Genomic DNA, 11968 nt, shown 5'->3' with positions numbered 1-11968 from the left:
AGCAATCTCACCTGACTCAATAACCAAACGTCCCAGATACCAGCTCTTTGTAGAGAACTCTGCTAGGGACTAGGGGTGTAATAGTGGATAGTACAGAGACCCTGCTCCAGAAAAGTTCACATTCTGGAAAGTTAAACAAAGGTGGAATCCAACAATGTTGTACATAAAGAGGACAACAAAAAGAGAAATGTGTTCCAGGGAAAATAGAGGTTGTCCAGGGGAGGAAGTGGCTCCGTGTGAAGAGGTGGTGTTTAAAGCCTTTACCAGATGAAGTTTTTTCTGAGCTGGGTTTTGCAGGATGATTAAGAGTCTTCTGGGCTGGGGCTGTGACTCAGTGGTAGAGTGCTTGCCTAGAATGTAAGGCCCTGGGTTTGATTCTCAGCACTGCATAGAAATAAATAAGGAAAGAAAGAAAGAAGGAAAAAAAGGTTCATCAACAACTAAAAAAAATATTTTTAAAAAAGTCTTCTCTGAGCAAGAGGGCATTGTAAGCAGAGGAAAGTGCATGAGTAGTTATTTAGATATAACTTTTTGGGGGTGGAATTTAAGGGTTTTGTAATGAGAAAACCCAAGGAGACAAAAAATGATTAGAGGACATTTAATTCCAATGTTTCACTTGAGTTTCTTATAAGAAGCAATAACATTTGGGCATAATGATAACTCATTGAATTTTTTATTAATACTTTTTACAAACCTGAGCTCAAAGATAAAAATGGGCATGTCTCATGACTCACTGCCAACTGCCAAGGTGGAGGGCGCACCTGGCTTCTGCAATAGGGGGTGGGGCACAGGTGATTTCTTCTACTGGCTGTACACCCAGCTCCACTTTCTTTCCAAGCATATAAATATGCCAGACTGACTTCATTGACTCACAGCTGCTCACAGAAGGCAAGCTTGGCACCTTCGCCAGTGAAAAGATAGCTCACATAGCTGGAAGTCAAACTCAGAGGAGAAAATTTTGGAAGGAAAGTAGTGATGGAACTGATCCCAAACTTTTCCATGGAAACCTGTGTTCTCCTGGGAATCAGCCTGGTGCTCCTCTACCTGTGAGTAACTGTCCCAGTTCCTCTCCTCTTGAAAATTCCCATTTCTGTGAGTAAGAGTTTTAGTGATATGATTTGATTTGGAGCATAAACTTCTGATTGAGTCTCAATTTGTACCCAGATTAATTAGCCGGAGTTCTGTAGAGGCAGATTACAAACAACTAGACACCTTCTGAAAAGTCATGCACCCTCTGCAAACTTTCAGAATTCTCGGGGTAAAGAGGAGTCTTCACAAGTTTCTGTGTCATTGTCTATCTTTTGTGTTCTATGTGCAGTACAAGAGATGTATAGAAGGCTTGTATCCTGTGGAACAGGTGGTTCCTGCTTCTCATCCCATGTCCCAGCACCATTTGTAAAATGTACCAAGTGCACCCCAGGTGCTACCACAGGCTCAAACTCAGTTCTTCCCTCTGTTCTCTTCCCTTTCAGAGAAACAGTCCTCCCTCTAAAAACTCAATACCTTCACCCTGAAATATGCAACTACTGCTGAATGATGAAACTATTGAGCAAAGACTTAAGAAAAATTTTGAGCTTTTATTCTTTAAGTTATCATAAGTGTCAAGATTTGTTTCTTTCTTGATTTGAAATCTAATGGCAGCTTTAAGAGACAGAAGTTAACAAGCCAATTTTGTATTTTAAACATTTTCCCATGATATTCCAGTACAGGAGCATGAATAAAATAATCTAGTAGAAGAATTCCTTTAAGTAGTGGAATTCCTGGGCTGTGGATGTGGCTCAGTGGGAGAGAGCTCATCTGGCATGTGTGAGGCACTGGGTTTGATCTTCAGCACCAAATAAAAATAAATAAATAAAATAAAGGTATTGTGTCCGCCAACAACTAAAACAAATATTTAAAAAATAGTGAGATTCCTGGTTTCATGGATCAGGTAAAAAGAGCAGTTATTTCTGACTGAGAGTAGAAGACATTGCCCCAAAGAGATCTTTGACTTCTACCTTAAATCCACTTTTATGAGAGTTGGCATTCATAATGATGTGAAAATAGAAAATATAAACCTGGTGGTAACAATTGAAGTAAAGGGTGGTATTCAGGTGGTATTCAGGTGTTGTATCTATTTTCCCTCCAGTGGCATTTTAAAATTAATAGAAATGTTTTAATTTTATTCTGTTCAATAGTGCAAGTTTTTTGAGGTATGTTCCTCACGTTCCTTCTGAAGGTCAAAATAGGACCCTAGGGTTCTGTATTTGTGAAAACCAATCTGTTTAAAAATGACCCATCTTTTTTGAACAATTGAAGGAATATTAATCTAATACATACATCCATGTTGTAGATTGCACATATCTTTAAATATACCTTCCCAGCTGGTTATTCTTATTCAACAGTTTCCCCATATGCCAAGGTTCTTAATCTCTTACAGCAGATGAGTAAAAGAGAACATGGACGAGGGATGCAATAAAAGGCATCCAGATAGGAATTATGAAAAAGTGAGAGAATATTTCTCTCTGCTGAGGGAAGAAGGTCCAGAGTGGGGACAACCCCCACTGGAGGCCACTAGAGAGGCCAACGTGATGGTATCAAGTCATCTTCCTGAACTGACACCAGTGAGTGAAATGACCTAGAAGAAATTTAGGCTGAATTGCTCAGGAATTTTTAAGTTCATGTTTGGGGACTTATATCAGATATTCACTGTAGCATTTGGGAGCCTAGTGATGGAATTAGCTGCTCTGAGCTAAGTATTGTGACTTTTGGAGTCTCTCAGGGAATGTGAGAGAGGAGATGATTAGCAGATATGATTAGGGCCATTGGAGCTTTGTTGTTATTCATGGCCTACATGTTACCTGCCTGGCTTCATGGCTCCCATTCTTGATAAGTGACTCTTGAGCCACTATATACACACAGTCACAATCCCTTGATCTGGATTTCTCTTCCACTTTATAGATATGGGACCTATTCACATGTATATTTTAAAAAGCTGGGAATTCCTGGGCCAACGCCTCTTCCTTTTTTTGGGAACTGTTCTTAATTATCGCCAGGTGAGTATCATTTGTGCTCCCTGTTTTGCCTCTTATGGTTGCAAACATCTGCTTAGTTACATAAGTAGAAATTCAGCTCCATGAGAGAAGTTTCAAGATTTCTAAGCTTCAGAAACTGTGTGAGATCCCCATCCAAAGCACAGTGAGGTTTACCCTGGGGCTCTGTTTACAACTCCTCCTGGCCTCAGGTTCCCTTCTGTTGATGAGATCAGGACTCTGGCACATCCACATTGTAAGCTGTGGACTTTATGTTCAGCAAACTGTGAGCATTCTCAGAGGATTTTTATTTTTCTCAGTGCAGGTTATAGGAAGACACACTCAAACCTCTGGGATGCTTTATTTGTACAGTTAAAATATTACAAATAAAACTTAGCATGAGGAAGATTAATTGCTTAGTTTCTATGATGAAAACTCAGAGCCAGTGTCTAACTATCTGTGTCCTATGGGCAGAGAGGTAGCAACTTCCCTTTTCCAAGTTGAGCTACAACATAGGGCAAGTTAGCTTTTTATTTGCTCACTATGTCACTTACTTACTCAACAACAGGATTGTGATAACATAAATCTTTTAGGCTAGAAGAGGTTGCTGGTGTCCTTAAGTCCCTAATTTTACTAGAATTCTAGTTAAAACCTGAGATAAATTAAAATGATCCTCAATGAGGAGATAAAAGTTTATGCGTGGCCCTGGGAAACACTCACTTTCCTCACCCTGTGTTTCCTCATGTGCCCATGGAGGTGATAATTCAGAAGGTCCAAGTATTTATGAGACAACATAAGTAGAAGAAGAAATATTGCAGAAGAGAAGCATGTTGTATTCATAGACAAGGGAAATTGGTTGATTATGTATAATAGAGAAAATCCAAGTGACTTTACATATTTTATTTCAAACATTGCATATTTTCTCTTTTCTCCTCAGAAGCCTCTGAATAAGAGCTTCTCTCTAACCACCTGTTAGAAACAAGAAGCCTGATTTCATGAGATTTGGGTCATTTAATGCAATGTCAGTACATTTGCAACAGTAATGTAATTTCATTTTGTTCTTCTTCCTAGGGTTTGTCTAATTTTGACACAGAATGTTATAAAAAGTATGTAAAAACATGGGGGTGAGTATTCTGGAAATTTATCTTTGGTAGACTTGTTATGATGTGGTGCCCCAAAGCATGAGGACAACCTCAGCCCCGAGCTTTTGGATGCAACCCTCTGTGCTGCAAAGTCCTTAGAGGCTTGTCCTGCCAAAGGTTCTGCATCTCACCATGAATCTGGGTCTACAGTCTGACTTAGGTTGAGAATGTTGCATGTTTTGGCTTTTCTCCTGCTTTTGATGACCCAGAGTTTCCAGCCTTAGTTTGTGTCCAATGCCTGGCTATTCCTATCTTCCAGATTTTTCTTTCTTTTTGTCCCCTTTAGATGAATAAAATGTATTATTTGAGAATTGTTTTTTAAAATCATTGGCTTATAAATTTATGGCATAATCTATTTCCTCCATTGATTTCCTTTTAATTTAAAGACAAATTCTCTTATTTAAATTTTAGATTTAATGTATGCTTTTGAACAAAAGGCTGGGAGGTACTGGGAAGCAGATGGGAAACCATTTCTGCTCAGATTTTTTCATTTCCTTAACTTTCTTTCTTCTTTTATATTTTCATGATTATTGTTGCTCATATGCCATTTTTAAGTTTTCAGTGTTGACTTTTCAATAAAGCATTTCTTTCTCTTCTTCATCCATTTGATGTTGAGACCAGACATAGGATATAGTTCCACTAGTGAGTTTCCTGGTGAATTGATAGGGTTTATATTGGAGGGTGCCTCAGCTAAGTAAAGCAACTATTCTCTTTTAGAGCTGGTGGGGGATTGGTGGGAGCCAAAGAAGACATGTAATAATTTTGCTCTCCACTAAAAATAGTGGTAGAAGACATTGACTCTTCTTCTTTATCTTCTCTCATCAATCCCCAGAAAGCCACAGGCCTGGCCAGAGTGTTCTGCTCAGTTGACATGGCCCAAGGACACAACATGTGATCCAAGGATACAACATGCTCCACTGGGTCTCCAAATCCCCCATTTTAGCTACCACTTGAAAAACTTAATAATTGTGAGAAGTTATTCAATTGTCTGCCTTCAATTTTTTTCACAAACCTATATTTGGCTATGTAAAAAGTTATGGAGACTATGGGCTGAGGCTGCAGCTCAGTGGCAGAGCACTTGCCTAGCACGTGTGAGGCACTGGGTTTGATCCTTAGCACCATATGAAAATAAACAAATAAAGGCATTCTGTCCACCAATAATTACAATAAATAATAAATAAATAAGTTATGGAAAATAGTGTAGGCAATACTATTGTATTCACTATCTAGATTTAACAAGTGTTCCAATGCTATTTCTAATTATGATCTCTTAGGTGGTGTATTTTGTCTCTTTCTACCTACTTTATCTACATTACCCTTTATGCTATGAAGACTGCAGTGTCTTCTGAGGTCAGAATCCTCAACTAGAACTTTATGTTGCTATGTATTGTAGGGCTAGGCAGGTAGAATAGGTAACATCAGGATCGAAGTCTGGATTTCTGCTGCAAAATCTGGCCTGTTAGATTTAATAAGCCCTATTTTTCTAACACAGCATATATGATGGTTGACAGCCTGTTTTGTTTATTATGGAGCCAAGCACTATCAAAACAGTGCTCATCAAAGAATTTTATTCTGTCTTCAGTAACCGGTGGGTAAGCATTCACTTTTCAACATTTTCACATTTAGTTAGTTATATTTAAGTTTTAATGTATTCTTTTCAGTTATACATGACACTAGAATGTCTTTTGACATATTATACATACAATGTACAACTTCCCAAGCCTGTGTTTGGACATAATGTGAAGTTTCTCTAGTTGTGTATTCATATACGAAGATAGGAAAGTTGTGTGTGATTCATTCTACAGTATTTTCTATTCTCATCCCCTCACCCTTCCATTTGTTCCCCTTTGACTAATTCAAAGTAACATTTATTTATTTATTAACTGAATTTTTATCCTGAGATATTTATAGGTTCAGAGGTCATTCCTTGCCAAAAAAATTATCAGGCAGTTGCATGTATAATTTATTCTGTTTTACCCAATGATAATTTTTTACATGACTATAAATTTATTAAGTTCCTATTTCTATAGTAACAGGAAATTGATACAATCTAAGTTTTTATTTTTATTTTTCCTGTTTTTTGTGCCTATATGTATGAGTGTGCAGCTCTGTGCAAATGTATCACATGCCTACATTTGTGCAGTTTTAGATTGTGTTTTTAATGTGTTTTCACCAATTCTTCATTAACCTTAGAAAAGTGCCTGGTTTCTTGTGTGTTGACCACAGTGGTCAACGTTTGCACCTACAAATAGGGAAAATCCTATCTGTATGCTTTTTATTTGTTTGTTTTTCTTTTCCTCTGACATTAGCTGGGAATTCCAGTGTGAGATTGTATAAGAGCTATGAGAGTGAACATTTCTTTAGAAGGATATAGACTTTAATCTTCCAAAGTTTACCCCAATTTTAGATGAGGCTGATGTGTGTGTGTGGATTCCCATACAATCTCTATCTTCACTTTTTAAAAACTTTGGGGACTGGGTTTAGCTCAGTTGGTAGAGTGATTGCCTCAAAGACACAAAGTCTGGAGTTAAATTCTCAGCATCACAAAAAATTTTTTAAAATCTTTGATTAGTGTATGATAATTGTGGATGATAATAAGATTTGCTGCTATGTTTAATAATACATATATTTCACACTGCCCAAATCTAGCCTCTATTTACTTCCCAACATGTTCAAATCACTAATCTACACTCAGATGAATATTTTTACTTGTCTTTCTGTATGTGACTGAGCATACATTGTAGAATTATTCCTGATGCTTGGGAGAAAGCATTCAGTTTGCCACCAGTAAGTGTATGGTTAGCTGAAATGGATTTTTTGTAGAATCTCTTTGTCAAGTTGAAAAAACTTTCCTCTGTTTCTAATCTCCTAAATTTTACAGTGAATGAGTGTTGAAAGCATATATTTATTTTTGGGTGGGGTGGGACTGAAGATTGAACTCAGGGGCACTCAACCACTGAGCCACATCTTTGGTCCTATATTGCACTTTATTTAGAGACAGGGTCTCACTGAATTGCTTAGCACCTCACCATTGCCGAGGCTGGCTTTGAACTTGTGATCATCCTGTCCCAAACTCCCGAGCTGCTAGGATTACAGGCATGACCACTGTGCCTGGCTGGAAGCATACATTTTAGTACAAAAATATATTATATATGCTGGAACTAAATTTCAGGGGTTTTGCTTTGGTGGGCTAGCACCCAGGTGAAAAATAGAATTATCTTTCTTTCCCCCTCTTCCCTTGTAGAAAATATTGGAAGAAATTCCATTAATAACGTGTTTTTTTTCTGTATGTCTTTTATTTATTTGTTTTTCTTTTCTCTGACATTAGCTGAGAGTTTTATGTAGACAAAATATTTTATGTTTCAAATATTATTATTTTTAAAATTATCATATCTAAGCACCCCTTTATCAAGATGCTTATGTTGTAAATGCATGTAAAGACAGAACTGATCTTAGGTAACATATAGTTGACCAAGAACATCTGTTATCTGTCACCAACCCATTTCTCCTCTGCAATAGCCCTGGGGGTTGTACTAGATCTTCTTAGGTCTTCTTCCTGTCTATTCCTCTGGAAAAAGCTTTCAACCAAAGGAAATTTTACATTTAAACAAGGGTTGGAATATAAAGTCCAAAAATGATGTGAGGTACCTGGGTGTCTCTTCCAAACTCTTAGGTGGTTAGGCATTTGGAATAAATACTATTGAATGTCTGACATAGTAGGCAGTGGATGTTATAGTTAAAGCTTCATCCCAGGGCTTCACAAACTGATTTCCAGACCACTCATATATAATCAAATCAAGCCTTTATTCAGGCACACTGGTGGCAGCTGACCAGAACATAAAACTGTTCCCCTGATCAGCCCCAAACAATTGCAAGGGCATTTTTATAAGCCTGTTTAGGGCGTCTAGTCAGTGCAAGCAAGTCAGGAAACAGAAGTGGGACAGTGCAGTCAAGCAGAGGTAAGCCTAACCAATCAGAGTTAGCCCAGTCACCCCTGTTACAGAAACAGAGCCCAGTTACTCTAGTTACAGAAACAATACCCCATTAGGTAGTTCTGTGTTCTTAAAGGTTTCTATAGCAAAAGGAAAAGAACATCTTGTCCCAGTCATGACTTTTCTACTTGGCATGGTTGTTTTACAGTATGAAGTCATAAAACAAAATGGAGTCACATTTGCTCCTACTATCACATTTCCCACTGGTTTTAGTAGGTTTGATGTCAATCTTGCACATCATTAGGCTTAAGTCCAGGTGTTCTTTTTCTACTATCACACACTAAACATTTTTTAAATAAAGCTTGTTTAACAAACTTTTGCAACTGTGGAGACCTCCACATTTATGTAGACAAAATATCTTTTCCTTTGACTCCAGAGTTTTGGTCTAGTGGGATTTATGAAAAAAGCCATCACCATGTCTGGGGACGAACAGTGGAAGAGAATAAGAACACTGCTGTCTCCAACCTTCACTAGTGGAAAATTCAAGGAGGTAATAAAATAGGAAGGTTTTTCATTGGAAACTTAAAGGATTAATCTGGGTATGGGTAGAAAGTGAGAGAGATAGTAGTCCCTTTCAAACGGATAGTCCTCTGAATTTGAACTTCCAAAAAATGTTTTTTTGTCTTTATGTTTTAGAAGAGGTATAATGGGAATCATTATAAATGTCTCATATTTCTTCATTCTGGGAAAGCCATAGTGTTGGGGACTGAGTCTCCTCACTTAACTATGCATGATCTTTTGTTTTGTGCATAGATATTCCCCATCATTAACCAGTCTGGAGATGTGTTGGTGAATAACATGAGACTGGAATCAGAGAAGGGCAAGTTTATAAACTTGAAAGAGTAAGTAGCAGGGCAGTTCTGGCATTCCAAGCTCCACCAGGAGCCCCATCCAACTGCCTTCTGAATTCCAAATGTTGAGCTAGTGCAATGAGCAGACAAAAGCAAGTTTGGAGTCACAACTCCAACTGTTCATCCAAGAAGGAGCTTCTCCCAGGTGGAGACAGGGAAGCTGGGGAGAAAGGATCTCTCCTGTATCCACCAAGGTTTGTTTGGCTGCTATTTGTGACTTTGGATATACTAGAAGACAAAATACTGTCAAGGTCAAGGTCACCTTATTTGAGCCCTCTAGGAAGACTCAGTTATTCCACCCTTGTCCTGCTGAAGCTCAGTTTGAACAAAACTATCATCATTCACATTCTTTTTGTGCTACTGTAGTATGTCTGATTATGGATCTTATCCCTGTTTGGGTAAGCTTCTTGAGTTCAGAAGTGAGTCTACCTCACCTCACTGTGCCCATCACTCCTGGAACAAGGGCAGTACTCATTTGCAACTCATAAAGGCCTCATAGTAAGTGTGAAGGATCATGGAGTCATCTGAGAGTCCAGCAGATAACGGTGAGTGTGTGGCTCACTGCTTGTCTTGCCTGGGTATGTGAACTTACTCCTACTTTTTGCTGCATGTGTAGTGGAAGGATTGGGAAGAGCCACTGGTTTTAACTTTCCATGTCTTTCTCTATTCAGCATCTTTGGAGCCTATAGTATGGATGTGATCACAGCGACATCATTTGGAGTGAACATTGATTCTCTCAACAACCCACAAGATCCCTTTGTGGAGAAAGTCAAGAAGCTGTTAAAATTTCATTTCTTTGACCCTTTGCTTCTCTCAATAAGTATGTGGACTACCATGTTATTAGTTCCCTCTCTCTATTTAAATAAGATCATTATTGATACATAATTAACAATCTTTTAATTACCCCACTTAATTATACAATTAAATTGTTCAGTATGAAGATATACTCAACCATCACTAGTGACCATTTTTCAACTCAGAACCAGACTACCATTTCATTATAAACTCTGTATTCCTCAAGCCTAAGCAACCATGGATTTATTTTCTAACTATAGATTTGCTGATACTGTGAATTTTCTATTAACAAATCCTACAATATTTGTCTTTGCATGTCTGACTTCTTTCATTTATCATCGTATTTTCAAATTCTTTCATCCTGAAGCATGCGTGAGTACTTCATTTCCTTTTTAAAAAAATTATTTATTTATTTGTTCTAATGAATTATACATGACAGTAGAATGCATTCCACTACATAAAACACAAATGGAGCACAACTTTTCACTTTTTTGTACTTGTACATGAAGTAGATTCACACCATTTGTGTCATCATACATGTTCCTAGGGTAATGATGTCCATCTCATTCCACCATCACTACTACACCCATCGCCCCTCCATTTCCCTTGCCCTATCCAAAGTATCTCCATTCCTCGGATAACCCCCCCCCCATTATGGATCAGCATTCACTTATGAGAGAAAACATTCGACTTTTTGTGTTTTGGGATTGGCTTACTTCACTTAGCATGATATTCTCCAACTGTATTCATTTTTGTAAAAATTCCATGAATTTATTCTCTTTTAATGCTGAATAATATTCCATTGTGTATATGTACCACACTTTCCTTATCCATTCATCTGTTGATGGAAATCTAGGTTGGTTCTACAGTTTAGCTATTGTGAATTGAGCTGATATAAACATTAATGTGGCTGCATCACTGTATTATGCTGATTATTAGTTCTTTGGGTATAAACCAAGAAGTGGGATAGCTGGGTCAAATTGTGGTTCCACTCCAACTTCTCTGAGGAATCTCTATACTGCTTTCCAAAGTGGTTGCACCAAGTTGCAGTCCCACTAGCAATGTAAATGCCTTTCCACTCACATTCACACCAACATATATTTCTGCTTGTATTCTTCATAACTGCCATTCTGACTGGAGTGAGATGAAATCTTAGAGTAGTTTTGATTTGCATTTCTCTAATTACTAGAGATATTGAACTTTTTTTATACATTTGTTGATCACTTGTGTTTCTTCTTCTGAGAAATGTTTGTTCAATTTCTTAGCCCATTTTTTGATAGGGTTATTTGCTATTTTTTGTGTTAGATTTTTTGAGTTCTCTATATATCCTGGAGATTAGTGCTCTATATGATGTGCATGTTGTCAAAACTTGCTCCCATTCTTTAGGCTCTCTCTTCACCTTATTGATTGTTTCTTTTTTTTTTTGATAAGAAACTTTTCAGTTTGAATCCATCCCATTTATTGTTTATTGATTTTATTTCTTGCACTTTAAGAGTCTTGTTAAGGAAGTCAGAATCTAATCTGACATAATGAAAGTTTGGGGTACTTTTTATTCTATTAGGTGCAGGGTCTCTGGCCTAATTACTAGGTCCTTGATTCACTGTGAGTTAAGTTTTGTGCATGGTGAGAGGTAGGGACTTAATTTCACATTGCTACATATGGATTTTCAGTTTTCCCAGAACCATTTGTTGAAGAGGCTTTTTTCCCCAGTTAATGTTTTTGGCACCTTTGTCTAGTATGATATAACCACATTCATGTGGGTTTGTCTCTGTGTCTTCTATTCTGTACCATTGGTCAGCAAGTCTATTTTGGTGCAGATACCATGCTGGTTTTGTTTCTATAGTTCTGCTGTATAGTTTAAGATCTGGTATAGTGATGCTTCCTGCTTCACTTTCTTTTTAAGTATTGCTAGCTATTCTGGGTCTCATATTTTTCCAAATAAATTTTATGATTGCATTTTCATTTCTATGAAGAATGTCATTGGGATTTTAATAGGGATTACATTAAATCTGTATAACACTTTTGGTAGTATGGATTTGCCAGAATTTAATTGAGACTTTTTGCATCTATGTTCATTAAAGATATTGGTCTGAAATTTTCTCTTGTTGATGTGTCTTTGGCTTGTTTTGAAATCAGAGTGATTTAATGAGTTTGGAAAAGTTTCCTCTTTTGCTATT

General features: G+C 37.4%; 1 long non-coding RNA gene across 1 annotated transcript; it reads left to right on the top strand.

The window, feature by feature from the left end:
- Positions 1 to 2940: 2940 nt before the first annotated feature.
- LOC144373511 (uncharacterized) lies at positions 2941 to 9885 on the top strand. The gene is made up of 4 exons (XR_013433166.1): positions 2941 to 3035; positions 4083 to 4135; positions 5646 to 5741; positions 8522 to 9885. It is a non-coding gene; the product is annotated as an uncharacterized LOC144373511 (long non-coding RNA).
- The last annotated feature ends 2083 nt before the right edge of the window (positions 9886 to 11968 follow it).

Source organism: Ictidomys tridecemlineatus, unplaced genomic scaffold, assembly GCF_052094955.1.
Source record: "Ictidomys tridecemlineatus isolate mIctTri1 unplaced genomic scaffold, mIctTri1.hap1 Scaffold_42, whole genome shotgun sequence".
NCBI classification, from domain to species: domain Eukaryota; kingdom Metazoa; phylum Chordata; class Mammalia; order Rodentia; family Sciuridae; genus Ictidomys; species Ictidomys tridecemlineatus.
This window is presented reverse-complemented; position numbering and strand designations above follow the sequence as displayed.